The sequence below is a fragment of the Pleurodeles waltl genome, chromosome 5 (assembly GCF_031143425.1).
Source record: "Pleurodeles waltl isolate 20211129_DDA chromosome 5, aPleWal1.hap1.20221129, whole genome shotgun sequence".
NCBI classification, from domain to species: Eukaryota; Metazoa; Chordata; class Amphibia; order Caudata; family Salamandridae; genus Pleurodeles; species Pleurodeles waltl.
This window is the reverse complement of record NC_090444.1, coordinates 1,494,956,118-1,494,968,677: the sequence shown is the minus strand read 5'-3', so window position 1 is coordinate 1,494,968,677 and position 12,560 is coordinate 1,494,956,118.

Genomic DNA, 12,560 nt, shown 5'->3' with positions numbered 1-12,560 from the left:
AGGCACTGCTAGTTAGTCTTAGCTAAATTGAATATCTGGGTGACAGAGTTATTTACAAGTGGGTCAAACTTAGTCCCCCACACCATTAGCTATCCTGCTGCCTAGAAAGCCAAGACTCACATGTTGGATAATGAGAGCCCACCCTACAAAATGTCCCTCCATAATAATAGTGAAACACCGAGTGAGGAGTAGGAGAAAAAAACGCCTATTCCTAAATAATTACAAAGCAACAGCTAGAGGCGATCAGGCAGACATGTCTGATAGCTCCATATCAAACATGTGACACACAGGTGGGCCATAGGCCTACAACAATGCCCTATGACGGACAGCAGATACCTAAACAAACACAGAGTACAATGTTAAGGCATCCAAAGGCTTGTATCTTACTGCAAAATTGTCACAACACAGACACACTAATTGTACCCTGTTTCATTGCAGAGGAACACGGATCTCCTGCTGATCTGCCTGTCCATGAGTTCCCTGATGACATGGATGACGTGACCATCAACCTCCCACAAGAGACCCTTGACATGGTCCTTGAAAGCCTCCAAACCCCACCTTCAGTCACAAGGAGGAGCACAGAAGAAGCAGCCACCACAGTAGAACCACCCGCCACCCCAATTGTAAGACCTGCCAGCTCCAACACAGCTGAGGACTCTGACAACACTGGCACCAGCTTCGAAAGAACTGTCGTTGGGTCCAGCGGGAGCTGGCAAAGGAGGTGCGGGTGGGGATGCAAAATATGGCAGCCAGCCTGGAGGGGGTGCGTTCGTGCATGTTGTCAACTGCTGATCAGGCAGCTGCAATGCAAGCCAGAACTTTGCTCTTGGAGGACATTTCAAAAACACTGAAGGAAATTGGCACAGCTGTCATCCAGTTGACACAACAACTCCAACTGCATGCCACTCAACGTGTGCACGAATGCAACATAGAACCCCTCAGGGCCGACCTGGCTGCCTACCATCGGGATGTGGCTGCCATTCTGAAAAACCAGCAGGCCCTCCTTGCTGCAGTACTGCCCTTCCTTACTCAACAGGGATCAGCCCCCGGGATGTCTGCCTCCATGTCTTCTAACACTGAGGTGTGTGTTGCCCCTTCACAACCAACAACAAGGACACACCAGGCAACACACACATCAGAAGAAGAAGACATGGAACAGATAACATTCACACGCAAGAGTACCCGGAAGCCCTAGTCCCTGCACCATGCCCTACTCTGACCAAGGTCCTACGTTTTGACACATGCCAGTCTCACTACAACTAACCTCAATGACTGTTCGGCAATCCACTGTATCACTTGTCCACCTTGCCAGTCAATGTTTCTCTCCTACCAATTGGCATTTCATGTTCCTCTGCACTGTCTGTGACATCACCCCAGCATGTCAGGAGCATCATCCACACCCCTTCTGTAGGATCACCATGTAATAATGCACCAGAAAGGAGTCAGCAAACATGGTGAATGGACATTTAGCACTACACCACCTATAAATAAATATCACTTGCACACCTATTGTGTCTCTGTGACATTTCAAAATTCAACTGTGCAGTAGATAACTCCAAAGTGGCTGTGTGGCAACCATGTCGATTCTCTATACTACTGTCCTGATTTCATGTATACTGAAACATCTGTGCAGTGGCCAGGATTGCATCATAGCTTTACTATACTGAGGAAAATAACTGATGAAGGGACTAAGCACACACAATCATGCTGTGTTGGACAGAATGATGCACCATCTATAGCTATTCTACACAACTAATGGTGGCTGAGAAATGTAGGCACCATGCAATACTAAAATTTGAAATTATGCTGTAGAATGAAAGGAATGATAAACAAATTACACAGCATCAATCAAGGAAATTAATGCTGAATCAGTACACACATGATGTAGGTCAGCAATGACAGCAACAAGACAAGAGTGTGAACAAATCATCATCTATAAAGCTCTCCCTGAACTTCACAATGCTGTCCGACCTATCTATTTACCTACAATAACAAGTCTGGAAGCATTCTTTGTGAAGTAGGATACATATCAACCCCAAACCTTGATGATCAATGCACACTACCAATGGTGGCTCTCCAACATGGTGGATACTTACCAAGTCAGCACACGGGTAGCTGGCATGTTAAACCTCATAAGCCTGGGGATAGCGAGCATGGAACACAAATGTCATACTTAAACTTTCTGCTACACTGATGTCAAGGCCATGAAAAGGTAGCACCTAACGCATCAGGTAAAGGGTTAACAAATTTTTTATTTAAAAGTAGTAATAAAAGAGGCAACTAAGGGAAAGGTAAACCTACACTAATCTAACCTGACTACTACTAACCCACAACTGTCCCTAACTAACCTAAGCTAAACTTACTCTACACATGTAAGGAAACGATCTAAACATCAACCCCCCACCCACCATTAAGAGACAAGACACATGCAGGACAACACTTACTAACCTACACACATACTATACTATCCTAAACAAACATATATTTTTTTGTATATTTTTTTTTTATTTTGTTTTATTTTTTTATTTTTTTATTAAACAGGAATCCCAACATTGCCCCCCACCCACCCACCCACACAAAAATATTAGATAGAAAGAATAAGGACCCCCCACCCTCTTACCTAACACTAACTAAGCTAATTTCCTATACTTATCCTATAACTAACCCCCCAAACCCACCTAACAGTATGAAAAAGGAAAGAGGTGAGAGGGGAGGGGTAAAAGTTCAGGAGGGCAAAATGACTAAAGATTTGCCCTCTGAAGTGTGCGCCGGATGGAGCGCACCTTCTTCTTCACCTCAGCCATGTCCTCCGTCAGGTTGTCCACCTTGCCAATTAACCTGTCCAATTTTCTAGACAATGCCTGGAAGGCTGCAGGGTCAATAGGAGGGTCAGTGCTGGTCTGCGTGCCGGTGGAGGTGGATGTTGGTGCTGGAGTGGAGTGGCCACGGGACAGCCCTGCTCCCAACACACGGCTGGGTCCAGGTCTTGATGAAGATGCCTGGTCCGTCGCTGGGTCCCCTTGGGCAGACCTGGTGGTTGTAGTGGCGGTGGTTGTAGGTGGCACCGTTGGGGGAGCCTGTGGTGTGGCATACCACGCCCCGGAGGCCCGATCCAAATTATATCTGCGGGCCATCCTCCGATACCCACACTGCACCTGCAGGATGTGCCTGTACCTCACTGCACGGCGCTCAAAATTGTTGCGCTCTGCGGCACTCAGGTTTGCAGCTGTGAAGAGAAAAGGGAAATATTGAGCATTGAATTTACAGTGGGTTGAATACCACAATGGGTCATTTGTCCATTACTAGAAATGTATTGTTTGCAGCAATTGTTACAACATAGTTCACGGAAAGGCTCAGAGGAAGTACATGTGAATCATGCATACCTAAGGTCATATCACACATAGCATATCCATGTCTCTACATGATGGATGACATCACCCGAAACTACTCATCCAAATCATACCTAAGGCATTTGACATTATGGCACCAGCTCTTCCGCATACTGACTTCAGTACATATGTCATTCTATGTGATAACACTCACACTCCTCACTCAATGGCATTTGGAATTAGTTGTGTGCTAAGATTGAACCCCTGGCCCAGAATCATATGTCCACACTAGGGGTCAGATGTAGGAATTTAGAAAAATCAACTAGCAATTTGCAAAGCAGAACGGTGTCTCTGACACCGTCTGCGAGTCGCTATGGGGTCCCTAAAACCCACCTCATGAACATCAATGATGTGGGTTCCAAGTTGCCCCACCTTAGCAACATGGGCACTCACAGGGATGGAGGCCTGCTGGGACCAGCAGAACTCCATAGACGTGACTGCTTTTAAAATAAGCGAGTTATTTTTCCCCAAGTGTATGGCCGTTTACCGGAAAGGAAAATGAGCTGCAATTAGTTTTAAATCACAACAATTCAACTTGGAAATTTTCACGGTAATTATTGGTCCCTTAGACCACTGGCTGTTTTGCGCAGGATTATTTTAGTCCACTCACAAAGGTGAAGCTTTACAATGAGGACCCCTTCCAGTCAGCAAGTTGGTTACCATCCACTTAAAGTGGATGATAACAGCTACTCACTTTGCAACCATGTACTCGGTTGCAAATGGGATTGCCTACCACTGTGATTTGCAAGTAGGTCTGGTAAAACCCTTTAATATTTCAATTTTGAAAAGCATTTTGCTAATATGTACATGACCACCAAATACATTTTGGAATAGGAAACAGACGTTTGCAAATCCCACACATATATTTATGCCATTTGCAACGTGTAGACATTTTTCTCACTCTGGCCCAAGGTACTAACTCAAGTCACAAAAGGTGTTAAGGACGTGTAACATACTGGTTGCTACAGTCCTAGGTACCCTGTTTCACAGTAAGATCCCAGTCTTTGTGGGTGGTGTGGGAAGAACAACTAACAATCCCATGTTCAATGCACACCCAGGAGTGTACAGAAAGTTCAACAAGTATGTGCCTTCATACACAACACCTATGAAGGGCTAGCAACACGTTGTAGTCAGCCCAACCTTGTCACATCCCAGGTCCACACATGTCAAACTGGTATGACTTAGCCCAACATAACATACGATTAGTGAGGCATGTTTAACAACACACACAGAGGAGGTAGTACACCCATTCACATGATTTAACTGAACACCTAGGGCATTGCACTCAAGTCACACACACTTCGAGTTCACCTTGTGGAAGTACATGCCCCCGGAAGATCCAACCTACAGTGTACACAGTCCATCCTCAACTAGGAAGAAGCATTTGTCATCAAAGCCATGTGCCTAAGCTATCTGGGAGACTGTCAGTCTGATATGCAGACTCAGTTGATGGCAAGTCCCTGACCAAGTCTAACATTGACCAGTGTATTAAAAATGAGTCATACCATTCCCAATTGCCGGCCTAATTGAATGGGCTACAGCCCCTCAATCTGAGAGATGACTACGTATTGCTTTGCAGAAACATACTTCAAATTTGATATCACACTAAAAGAACAAAGCCAATGAACGGCCAGCACATCAAATCATGAATTCTCTTTAACACACAGTAATCCATCATGCGTCATTACCAAACAATGTAAATAGCACTCAGGCGACACTCACTGTAGGTATCGGGGTCGTCAAAATGGGCCACCTCTCCCACGGTGTACGTGGCTGGTCCACCTGTAAAGCATGAAACAAAGATTATACTCAGACTGGGTGAACGGACAAATGATTTCTGTTACAATGACACTGTGTGAATATGACATGGTAATGATCGACTTTGACACATGCTCATCCTGCATGGATAACTTTGTATTCAACATTATCATTGGATGAGTCTCCTGCTCCAGTGTCACACCCTACTACACTCATGCAGTGGCCAGGACAGTCATGTGTCGTCCAAGTTAATCCTCCATTAGTATGCCCCAACAATAATGTTAACCATACATCTCAGCATGTGCATCCCAGAGAGACATTCCAAAACTGGTTCCATGAGGACTGCATGACCACTCACAATCAAACAGGCTATGTGGACAGGTTCAACACACAGCAACCAGACACACATGTGACATATGTGTGAACAACATGACTAACTTCATGTGACGTGAAGGCAACACACATGTATAGCATCATCATGTGTTTCCAATTTTCTGTCTAGCTATGGCGTCTGCATATGTAGGTATGTTGTTTCTACATGACGTACTCACTGGCCATTATGACCAGTGGAGTACAAATAGAGCAGTTCACGTGTTGCTTTTATGACACAAATGCAACACTACATTACATGCAGCTACAGGCATCTGGTATGTGTTGCAAAAATGAGCCATCGGACTGGTAGCATAGGTCTTCATACACATTCTGCAACAAATACACATTAGGACACATATGTATACCTTGGTAGCGCAGCATTTGCAACATTTTGTGACGCAGAGAGGGGGCGACTTAGCAAAATACAAATAGATGTTGGATTTTAATGCTGTTATTGCGTGTACATGTGTTGCAAAATATGGGGATTTATGTGTATAACCATGGGCCTAGGTTTCCCTAGCATTACACACAGTCAGCTACTTATTTTGCAGATTGGCTAACAATCATCACATGTTCACACACAGATTTCGATCATTCCCATTTAATAGATTTTTACTCACCAACATGGCCACCAATCCGGAGTCCCAGGTGGTCCAGCAGGTCCTGTTCCCTGGTGACCAGATCTGCCCAGCGGTGCTTGAGTTGGTGTACATTTCTCATACTCCCGTAGACCCGGACCAGGTGATGGAGCACCTTCTCCCACCGGATTTTCCTCGCCTCCGTGTGATACCCCTGTATCACACGGCCCCCAGCTTCCAGCATTAGTGGCAGGAAATGGCTTACTAGCCATAAGAACCCCCCCAATTCGTCTTCACCCATCCTGGACAGACGAGGCCTACCTGACAAATTGAGAGGACTAATGCTGGACAAAATAAGTATGAAAGTAAAAGTGGGAAATGGGGAAAGGTAGAGGTGTGAAAGAAAAAGAAGAAGGAGAAAAATAGCCCAACTAACCCCCCAAACTATGCTACCCACAACAGACTCCCACTGACAATACAAACTATCACAGGTATAGACAAAATAACACTAAACAGACTGAGACAATGTTATACAACAATAATAGATTGACACTAAGACAAAATACAAGGCACACAGGACACAAAAGCAGTAAAACACAGGACAACACCTTTCACACAACCACACAGTCTAGATAAATCTGAGACTGCAAAGTGAAAGTGAAAGTTAACTCCCAGTACAGATTTTGTAAACAGGATATCCTATTACATCACTTCCTGCAGAAAATGGCCGCCGTTTTTATTTTCCCGTTTTGCGTCATATTTTCACGCATACACAGTTGTGCGTCATTTTTTTTTGACGCATTACAGTGCACATGATGCGGAGTGAAAAAATATGATATGAATATTAATATTTTATAATGTACATGAGATGACCAACATATTGTCCATGTAGCGTCAATTTTACCACGCATACAGCATGGGCGTCATTTTTGTTACACGTACAGTAGTGCACATGATGCGGAGTGAAAAAATATGATATGAATATTAATATTTTATAATGTACATGAGATGACCAACATATTGTCCATGTAGCGTCAATTTTACCACGCATACAGCATGGGCGTCATTTTTTTTACACGTACAGTAGTGCACATGATGCGGAGTGAAAAAATATGATATGAATATTAATATTTTATAATGTACATGAGATGACCAACATATTGTCCATGTAGCGTCAATTTTACCACGCATACAGCATGGGCGTCATTTTTTTTACACGTACAGTAGTGCACATGATGCAGAGTCAAAAATATTGTGGATGTAAATTATACTTTGAAGGCAAAATATTAAGACACTTTTGGATACATTTGTATTTGACTCTGCATTGTGTGCACACATGTACGTGAACAAATTATGACGGCCATGCTGTATGCGTCGAATATGGAGCAAATTTTTCCTTATGTCTTCATGTTTTTAGCTTTGGAAAGGGGATTTGTCATGGTCAAACGGTGCGATGTGATACACATATGTGTTTGTATATGACACATGTCCGTTGTTTTATGTATAGAAGGCATTCACACTGTAATGTTTGGGATACGTTAACTAATGTATTGACCATATTTGAGGACATATTTGGTGTAATTGCTGATGGCTATTTTGAAATGATGGATGGGATACCATTATGTATTCCGTCTCCAAAATGTGTTCACATTTATGATGGTGATGCTTTTATCTGTAGTCCTAACAGGGAGTGGGAGAGTCACTTTCAGGTTTTATGGGGCTGAGCATGTCCCATTATGATTTTGTGTTTCAGATTTGTGTTGGACTTGGGACATGGAGGCCACACATGTGCCTTATGCATGTGTGTGGTTCACAAGTACATGATTCTTGTATGTTTTGGGGGCGGTAGAGGTGGACTTAGGCCACCAGCACCCTAGGATTTGACCATCCAGAATAGCTTCTGTATCCATGGAGTATATTTATTATATCATGGCAAACCTGCAGCAGCGGGCTAATGTAAGGCCATATGGTATGAATGACTGTTGACCATTCATTCATCTCATTAGCCCATTTGACGTTTGCAGTAATGATGAATTGGAGCAAACTTGCATACCATTTTACTATGACTATGTTTGCAAGACTCTCAGCGTTCCCGATGTGATAATGAGAAGAATATTTTGGTTGTCTGTGTCCCTTTCTGCATAAACTGGTTTAGTGTCATGTTACAATCTTCCTGCTAGGTTCAGACTGGGGCACAACTGTGATGGTCTACTTTCAAATATTAGATTGATTGTATGACATATGTGTACATGTGTGTTGGAATGTGGATCCACTATCACCTGTCTGGGTGTATGTTGTCACTGTAACTTCAAGGTCTCCTCCTGAGTTAGTGGCAGCTGATGTTGTAGCTATTGTGTATTGCTCATATCACACACTTGAGAGTAGCCATTGATGACATGGTCACGTACACATGGATGGTCCCACCCAGTCTCTGAACACGTGTAATGTGACTTTCAAATGATCTCCAATTTTGGGCTGGATGAGAGACTGTTTCAGTTGTTTGGATCCGGCATGTGTAATTGTCACATTTGTACTCTTGTTGGGCTCTGTGTATGATAATGTATCATGTCACATCCTACCCTCTGTGCATACAGTTGTGATGTTTATTTTTGGTGTGATGAATTTTAATGGCATTCTTGATCAATGAGACGACATTCATCTTCAGCTATTTCAAACTAAAGGTGGTCAGACATGAATAGGCCAAAGCATGATGTGGTGTTTGTTATCTGTGTTTATTTACAAGTGTGGAATACAAGTGATTATAATAACTTAAGTAAAAAAATTGTTCACAAGCTGTTGGCGCCTACGCACTCCTGCTGCAGTGTTAGGTTGTTCCCCCTCCTGTTGCAGGCCAGCATCCTCCTCATCATCATCCTCAGGCATGTCTGGGTCCGGTTCAAGGAGGGGAATGTTCCTTTTTACACAAATATTGTGTAATATGGCACAAGTGCATATGATCTTGCAGACCATCTCTGGGGAGTATAGTAGGCTTCCGCCAGTGATGTCAAGGCAGCGGAACCTTGACTTTAGGATCCCAAAGGTCCGCTCCACAATGCTGCGTGTCCTCTTGTGGGCGTCATTGTATGCCCGCTCAGCAGCAGTATTTGGGTTCCCATATGGTGTCATTAGCCAAGGCTGGATGCCATACCCCTGATCAGCTGAAAGAGAAACACAGAATGGTATCAATTAGATGTAGGAGGCACTGTTGTACGTATCTTTGATGGAAGTAGTTGTGTTGTGTTGTCTGTGACTATTTTGTGTACTAATGTGACAACCTATGGTTGTTGGTGGAAACTTTGGCATTGTTTTTTTTCCTTGGCTGAGCAAGTGTTTGTTGGCTAACTGTTTGTCAGCAGGATGTATCGGTTTCTCAAGTACAGTGTGCCCTCCCTTGCATTGTGACTTGTGACACAGGTGTCCGTGTGTCCTCACTGGGGGTGTGATGATAGTTCCATGCAGAGTTGAAACATGAAAGGGTATTAGAAACGTTCAATTGAACATACCCAGGCCATCCCTTAAAAGTTATGCATTGTATTAGTGTACAGGTTATTGTGAGACTTCCAATTTGCAAGGTGACATTTAGGCAACCACAGTCATGAATGTCTTCACACTAAGCTGTGGAGTAAATTCCAATGTGTGAGAGGTTCAATGGTGACTTGTGAAACATGGCTAGTGATGTGAGTACCTCAGTGTGTTCCTGTCTAGGTGTTGCTATTGTGGTGTATGGGTTGTTTATCCTAGAGGGTTTCTGTGCAGTGAGTATATAAGTCGATTTTTGTCCTTACCAACAAGTAGTCCATTGCCATACCGTCCATCCTGGAAGTGTTGGTTGATGGTGCAGTGACGGAAGATGAATGCGTCATGTACACTCCCAGGATATTTAGCCACAATGTTGCTGATCAGTCCTTGGTGATCGACTATGGCCTGCATGTTGATGGAATGTGTGTGCTTCCTGTTGCGGTAGAGGTGTTCACTCGCAGCAGGTGGCACAAGGCGTACGTGTGTGCAGTCGATTGCACCAAGGACGTGCGGAAAGCCACTGATGGCGTAGAACCCCTGTTTAGTTTCCTGCTGCTTCTGCACTGTGTTAGGGAAGCAGATGTGGCGGGGTGTCAGTCCAATGATGGCATCCAGTACTTTAGGCAGGAATGCGGAGAAAGATGGTTGTGAGATTCCACCAACCAGGGCACCAGTTGTCTGAAAGGAGCCACTTGCCAGCATGTGAAGTACGGCAAGCAGCCTTGTTTCTGTTGGGATAGTGCGTGGAGTCACTAAAGTGGGGGCCAATTGCTGTTCAATATTTGTCAGCAGCTTCTGAATGGCCTGCCAGTTCAACCGGTACCTCTGTATGATGTCTCGTTCCCTGAGGCCATGCAGGGTTGTTCTTGGGCGGAATATCCTCTCCTGCCTTCTGCGCTGTCTTTGGGGTCCCTGCTGTTGTTGTTGTGGCTGCTGTTGTTGCTGCAGGGCTCTGCGTCTACGTGCACGTTGAAGAAAAATCACCTCCATGTCTCCCTGTTGCTGCTCTGCTGCTCTGCTGCTCTGTTGTTTGTTCTGTGTGTTCTGATTAAGTACAGGTGTGTTTGCCCCATTTTAACGCCTGCCCTGACCCAGGCGTTAAAATTTCACGATATTCGTGCTTTGCGCCATTTTTTTGTGCCGCGTGGGAGTGATTTTTGCCCTGAAGCATAAATACCACGCACCGCTATGTGCGTCTGTTTTTGGACGGGAACGCCTACCCTGCATGTCATTAACGTAGGGCGGGGTGCTGCTTCCAAAAACTGGTGCACATAGCGCCATTTTCCTGGTGCGCCGGATCGGGCGTCAGGGTTTAAATATGGGGCAACGTTTGCGCTGAAAGTGCGTCAAAATTTTTGACGCACATTCAGCGCAAACGGAGTATAAATATGCCCCTGTGTTTGTTGTTTGCTGACCATACCTTACTTTTATCCCAAACTGCCTCTTGATTATCAAGGCTTTTGGAGAAATTTTCGAGTTTTGTAAGGATTATGGCTTACAGATTAATCGCACCAAAACAAAATTCATGGTATTTGGCGATCCTAAATTTAGAGCAAAGAAGAATATAGTGCTGGATGGTAAGGTTCTGGAACGTGTCAGTGATTTGGATTCTTTGGGAATTAGACTAGAAGATTCCCACAAATGGACATCACACCTGTCAAAGGGTGTTATGTCCCTTAAACAAAAGACAGGGGACATCTTGAATTTTGCTGCTAGAACGCCCACCTTTTCTATTACACCTACAGTGGATATCTATAAAGTGCAGGCTCGAACGGGCACCTTGTTTGGTGCTGAGCTATGGGGCCACAGTAAACTCGAGGATACAGAAAGAGCAGAGAATCTCTTCATTAAGGCCTTGTTAAAAGTTCCCTCGAGTTCTCCTACCATGCCTATCCGAATGGATTTAAATTTGTATTCTATCGCTGATATTGTTGCCTTGAGACTGCTGCAATATTGGATTCGGATCTGGTCCACTGCAGTGCTAGATCCTTACAGGATATGGTTAGAAGCACTTCTAAGAGATTCCCAGGTGGAGAAAATCCCATGGTGTCAGTATATAAAAAGAGGTTTCCTTAAACTTGGGCTGGGCTCCTATTGGACAGATCCTTTGCATCTCCCAAAAAACGCACCACAGATTGTGAAAGATGCATATTGGGTGAGTGTACAAACATCTAATCTATCAGCTGTTCCATTGGGTAGCATGACAGACTTTTTTTTATCATTCAAGTGGCATTATGAGTTTGAGCACTTTTTTGATATCATTTTACATCCTGCGGCACGTGCACTGTATGTAAGATTTAGATTAGGCTCCCTACCAGTGAGTGATCTTACTTTCAGATGGAAGCAAACTGTTATTTTGTCAGTTCTTTGCCCAATCGGATGTAATACTAGGGAAACAATTAGCCATCTTTTATTTTTTTGCCCCGCATATAAAAATCAAAGGGACCGCTGGATAAGACCTCTTTGTAACTCCATGGGAATTAGGGATCGTCATTCGGCTCTTAGGATTTGTAGTACCAGTACCCATTGGCCAGTGGTGAATGGTCTGGCGAAGTTTTTAGCAGCCAGATGGCATATTACAGCAAGTTTTTATTGACATAACATCTACTTAAGGGTGGAGACAGTGTTTTCAACTAATATGACATTATTATTTTTAGATTTTGATGATACATTTGTATTATATTAGATCTCTTTTTAATACAGGGAAAAACTCATAAGGTCTTAGGAATGTTATTATTTTCACTCTAGCTTTTACTGTGTTATTTGTCTGATCTAGAACAGAAGTCTGTTTAAATATTTTTGCCACAGGCTTATGAAGATTAAGGAAAATCAACTCATATGTATTTTCTTATAGAGCAATTTGGTGTCTGATTTGCATGTCCTGGGCCGTGGTAACGCAATTTTTTTTATCCTAGGCTTTTATTATTGCGTTTTTATATGTTGT